This window comes from Mus pahari, chromosome 22 (genome assembly GCF_900095145.1).
Source record: "Mus pahari chromosome 22, PAHARI_EIJ_v1.1, whole genome shotgun sequence".
NCBI classification, from domain to species: Eukaryota; Metazoa; Chordata; class Mammalia; order Rodentia; family Muridae; genus Mus; species Mus pahari.
The window spans coordinates 27,714,591-27,720,713 of record NC_034611.1 but is presented as its reverse complement, the minus strand read 5'-3'; the positions used below and the strand labels follow the sequence as shown (position 1 = coordinate 27,720,713).

The 6,123-nt window shown below is 42.2% G+C and overlaps 1 long non-coding RNA gene across 1 annotated transcript; it reads left to right on the top strand.

Moving 5' to 3' along the window:
• The first annotated feature begins 612 nt into the window (after positions 1 to 612).
• On the top strand, positions 613 to 3,767 carry LOC110338637. Its single transcript, XR_002381307.1, has 3 exons — positions 613 to 702; positions 835 to 934; positions 3,405 to 3,767. It is a non-coding gene; the product is annotated as an uncharacterized LOC110338637 (long non-coding RNA).
• The last annotated feature ends 2,356 nt before the right edge of the window (positions 3,768 to 6,123 follow it).

Sequence of the window (6,123 nt, the reverse complement as noted above, 5' to 3'; positions counted from 1 at the left end):
AAAGGGAGGTTAAAGTGTTTAAGACCCTTCGTTAGTAATAGGTTTTGAAAAACATTAAAGCTACAGAAAGGTGACTGACTCGGTGGAAGGCAGCTTATTAACTAGTAAACAAGCACTGTATACATATTGAACCATGTGGCTACTATTCAAAGGGCAAAGTACATGAGCTATTGCATCTGTTTCCTAAAATAGTGCCTACTTACTGTCTTAGTCAGGGTTTCTATTCCTGCACAAACATCATGACCAAGAAGCAAGTTGGGGAGGAAAGGGTTTATTCGGCTTACATTTCCATACTGCTGTTGATCACCAAAGGATTCAGGACTGGAACTCAAGCAGGTCAGGAAGCAGGAACTGATGCAGAAGCCATGGAGGGATGTTCTTTACTGGCTTGCTTCCCCTGGCTTGCTCAGCCTGCTCTCTTATAGAATCCAAGACTACCAGCCCAGGGATGGTCCCACCCACAAGGGGCCTTTCCCCTTTGATCACTAATTGGATCTCATGGAGGCATTTCCTCAACTGAAGCTCCTTTCTCTGTGATAACTCCAGCTGTGTCAAGTTGACACAAAACTAGCCAGCACACTTACTCTTCCCCGAGAAGCGTGTTTTACTACCTGTGAGCATTGAGGAATTTATTGAGAAGAATTAGGTAAAAGTTGGCCTTAAGGAGCCTGGAGGAAACATCTCAGAAGCAGATGGAAGGAGGTGAGCACGGCTAAGGGCTTGCAAAGCAGAAGCAAACAGTGAGGACAGTTACATAAATGACTCTTCTTAGAAAACTTGCGTTGTCAGACCCGAGAACAGAATGGGTAAAGATCAATGTCACTTGTTTTATAGAAGTGTTTAGTATGCAGCCACTGTAACCAAGGACTGTCAGAATCATCACAGTGGGACTGCAGTGTATGCCCTTGGCCCACTTCGCAGTCTTTGTTTATTGGTAAGTATTTACTGAGAACGGAACAAGAGCTAGACGTTGTTCAAGGTACTAAGAGCACAGCAATGGGGCAGGAGGCAGAAGCAGATCACTCTCTGCTCTACAGAAACTTGGGTTTCACTGGTGGAGAAACGGATAACAAGCATATAAATTCGGTTTTCAGACGATGGTAAGTGCTATGAAGACATTCAGCCAGAATAGTGGGATAAAGACTGACTTTGTTATTCAGTAATCAAATCTCCTCCAAGCTGCCAACCTGGCTCCAGTGAACCCCCACCCCCTACCCTCACTTCCCCTAGGGCCCTTAAGGGAATTGTGGACCAGTCAAAGCCTGAAACTGTGCAATCATCCTCTGAGACAACCTCTGTGAAGTTCTCTGACAGGTCCCGGAGCTTTCTCTGGCCACAAATGGTTTGTTATGATCCATAAACACTAATGTTGTCTAGTAGTGTGGAGCTGTTCCAGTGGCTGGAGCCTCTCTCAGCAGACACTCCTTGACCGAAATAACTGCTCCCTCCAAGCACTCCCTGATTTATGGTCTGTTTGTTTATTTTTCCTGATTGCTTTAATGCCATTGATATCAGATTCCCTTTAACCTTGAATCTTACCTCTTCTGTACTACCATGTCTAGAATATCTGCTTGCTTTCTGAAATGAGTCAAATCTGCTTGACTTGATCCAGGCAGGGCCTTGCCCTCTCTAAAATTGTTGAGACTTAAATGGCATGCGTTGGCACTGCGTTTCACAAAAATGTGATTCTAGCAGAACTTGGTTTTCCCTTTCCTATGTCAGTGCCAGGAATGTTGCCAGCATGTTTATTCTGACAAATGCTCTTCTGTTTTTGTTTCTTGTTTCTTCCCTCCCCAGTGTTGAGAATCAAATCCATGGCTTGACACATGCTCAACCACTGAGTATGCTCTAGTCCCGTGGTGTCCTGTAAATCCATATTAGATTAGAAAGGTTTGCCAACTGAAGGTAAGAGATTCCACTTTAAGCATTGGTTGTGAAAGATCTTAAAAGAAATAGGTAAATTCTAGGCCTACTTACTTTCCAAGAAAACTTCATCAGTTGGTTCTAAAATGTCAGGTATCTAGGAGGAATACTTGTGGTCAGCGGTAGAAGAAACACAGGTAGCTGTGTGGTCACGTACCTGACCAAAACTTGTGAGGCCAGATTTGAGATCACACTAGCCAAGACTTTGAAGGGCTGCATCAAACAATTTTCAACTCCATGACAACAAACCCAAGAAAAGGAACTGAATAGAGACAAGGTTTATTTTCCTCATAGTATCAGAGGTTTCACTCCATGGTTGCTGGTTCTGTTGTGTCTGGGGCTGTGGTGAGGCAGTAAGCACATCATGGGCAAACTGCTCACCTCAGAGTAGACCAGGACACCAGCAGAAGACAGAAGTGTCAGGGGACATGTCACATCCTTCCAAGAAGCCCTCATAATCTACTTGGGGACTGGATCTTCTAACTGGAAACATTTTTTTTCACAGATTTAAATTTTTTATTTAAAAAAAAAAACTGGTGTCATGGTGCAACTAGATGTCCAGAAGATAGTAAAATGTTAACATTTTAATTTTTTAAATATACTATTTTTAGAATTCTCTGCCAGTTGTATATGTGTGCCCCATGAATTTTGACCTTAACTTTCCTAACTCCCTGGGACTTCCCAAACACTTCCCCCTCCAAACTTTATATTTCCTATCTTCTTTTAAGATGATAAAAAAAATCTAACTGACAGAGTGTAATTTGTACTGCTTATATATGTATGAGTGTGGGGCCATCCATTGGGGTATGGGCAACCAACCAGCGGCCCCACCCCCAAATTAAAGTGACTCTCTCCCATAAGCTCCTAAAAGCGCCTTAGCTAGGGATGGAGACTCTCGGACCCTTCTAACACCTATGCTGGGGTTTTGGCTGCTTGCTCTTATGCAGTTTTATGCTGATAATCACAGTTGTTATGAGTCCTTGAGTCCAGAGCTATGCCAAGCCCAGAACTCAGCATCTCACAGTTTTCCTTCCCACTCCCCTGCACTTCTTTCTACCTACTCTTCCGTGATATTCCTTGAACACTGAGAGTGGTGACTAAACCTGAGGGTGGATCAGGGCACAAGGTCAGTGGCACGTGTGAGTTTTATGGCATCCACAATGTGATCACTTGCATTATCTCCGTGATTGCGTCTCTCAATTAACAGCGATATCATAAAGATTCCTTATTTCTATTTTACCACTTTAACGCATGAACTTTGGGGAGGAATACCATATGAAGACACTTTATGTCAATGTAGGTTCCAAAATCATTTGCTTAAGAATCTCTAAAAGGTACTCCAATAGGTAAGGTGAAAAGAGAATTTACTTAAAGGATACGTGAGAGTCTTACTTTATCCAAGTACAAATAGTACTATAGAACCTCATAAGTGTTGAAAATCTCCAAAACTATTGACTTTCTCTCTCTTTTTTTCTCTTTAGAGAATACCATTTCCTTTCTCTGATCTCTTTGGTTAATTTCTTTATGCAGCTGGGCTTCTGTTCCTGGATGATTTCCAGGTACCTGAGAATTTAGAGCTGCAGTGGTGCCATTTGACTCAAGCCTGGCAAGATGTTGACACTTCCAAACCTCCAGTCGTCAGTGAATAAAGTTCCAGGTCTCTAAGTTCAAATATCTTTTTCCACATGCCAAACCTCTGGGGATGGTGTGCTCACGATCCTGTGGTGTAAATGGTAGCCATAGGTATGTTAAGAGGGGAGCTTTTCTTAGACAGTGGGCAGGGTTAGAAATGAGGCAATGATTGACATACAATGAAATGACAAAGGCTTGGTAAAGCCATGAAATTCAGCGATCACCCCCAGCTACCAAAGAGGAAAGTTTGGGAGAGATGCAGAAGCCGTATCCTGTGTGGACTTGGTAGGCAGTTGCCTAAAATGCAAGTTCCTTTGTACAAATAATGTGACTTGTCACCACAGGAGCAGAATAAAGCTCCAAATGAGTTCCTTTCTTAAGGGATACTTGATTGCAGATATACAAAAGGCGAACGTTTTGAGACGAATTTGTCAACATGGATTAGTATAGCAAAGTAGGAAGCACGAGTGAACAAGGATATGCTTCAAACATAGTTTATAAGAAGCTAAAGAAGACTGGCCGCAGCCTTTCTGATGTTTGCACACACTGCTTCTTTCCAGCATGCCCCCTTATTTTTGTAGACCGCCCGATTCTCTACAAGATCATAGCCACTCTCAAACACCTAGATTAGTAATTGTATCTAGAAAGTGTTCTCTGACAGAGTCTAGTTTGATAGTCACAGATGATCATCCCTTCTCTTTGGTTACAGATAACTAAAGTAGAAAATCCATATGGTCAAGAATCTCATTTAATTCTTCCTTGAATTTTCCACATCTATTACAAAATTTAAGAGGATTTTAAGTTCATATTTATTGATCAAAATCAAATAATCAAGTACACTGGCTAGCACTCTCACTGTATGTAGAAACCATGCAAAATCTAAGGCAACAATCTATGGATCAGGGCACAAGGTCAGTGGTGCATGTGAGTTGTAAGGCATCCACAATGTGATCACTTGCATCATCTCCATGACTGTGTCTCTCAATGAACAGATGCATCATAAAGATTCCTTATGCCTGTATTACCATGATTGGTGCTTTTATGCCGCTGCATCAACATCATAAAACATGAAAAGCAACCCTTGTCTTTTTCTTTTATTCAACCTATCAATATTGATAATATACTATTTGCTACACATCAATTATAAATGTGGTGTAATAAAGTCAAAAGTGGGGCTAGAGTGATGGCTCAGACCACGAAATGCTCGTCATATAAGCAAGAGGACCTCAGTCTAGAATCTGGGCATCCATTCAAAAACACCAGGTTCAGTGCCATGCATCAGTATTGTTAGCACAGGAAGGTAGAAATGGGAGGGCCTTTGGGGATTGCTGGACAGCACTCTAGCCAATTGGTGTCCTCTTGGTTCAGTGAAAGACACTCTCTCAAAAAACAAGGTAGTCTGCAATAGAGAAATGTTGACCTCTGACTTCCATACATTGGCCCATATGCGTGTCCACCCAACCGTCTACTCTTCCACATGTTATAACTAATAAAGGTATTTTTTTTGGACAAGTAGCATCTCCTCCTAGTAGGGAGAATTGTAAAACATACATTAAGCAATCATTTACAGAAGACAATCTGGGCAAGGCAACGTTTCCAAGAAAATGAGTTCTTATAAGTAAATCAAAAGAGTAAATTAGATGATAAAGGTTTTGGAATAGTTTGGGAGGCTACGGATTATTCTAGTAATCTGTTTAACAAGTATGTATTGGATCCACACAGGATGCCAGGCATTGTCCTGGCTTATAAGCACGGGGGGGGAAGGGGGTTGGGGTGAGGCAGGACCTTTGTGGGTCCAGTGGTGCTTAACCCAGGGATCTGGAATATCAGGCACAGAAACCAAAGAATGTCTTGAGACCACTGCTCCAGCAAAGCTTAAACAAGACATGAACACTCTGGGCATAAGTAAGGCAGAAAGAAGCTTTTCTTCATGAGAATTACAGAAAAGTGAAAAATGGAAGAAACCTGAAATTCCTGAGAGAGGGAAAAAAGATCAAGAGCGTGCTCGCTTATTCATTTGTTTGGTCTTACATTTTTATAAGGCTATAACAGAAACTGGACAAAGGCTGAGGTAACTACGAGATGATTGCTGGCTCTCTGTATTATGATGGGCTGAGCCAAAGGAGGGCCCACACACTCTGTGCATGCTCTCTTGGCCCAACCAGAAAGATAACTGGTTCAGTCTCGATCTAATCAGGAGCAGCCAAAACTTCCCTATGCCTGTCTCTGACTTTTGCTTTATTAGCAGCTACGATGGCCATTCTCAGTTGTTATCTTGACTATATCTGTAATGAACTACAATCCAGTAATGGAGGGCAAGTCTGTGTGAACTTGTTTGGCTTGTTCTAAAGTGGGTGAATCTCCTTCTATTCTGGACCTTTGAGGTAGGAAGACACACACCTTTGATCCCAATCTTCACAGGGGCAAGGCACACTTTAAATGGGGGGCCATACGTTCTGCTGGCAGCCTATATAAGGACATAGAAGAAGGAAGCTTTTGCTCTTTGCCTCCTTGCTCTCACCTTGCTAGAAAGTACATTCCTTCATGACATTAGAGTTCCTTCCTTCA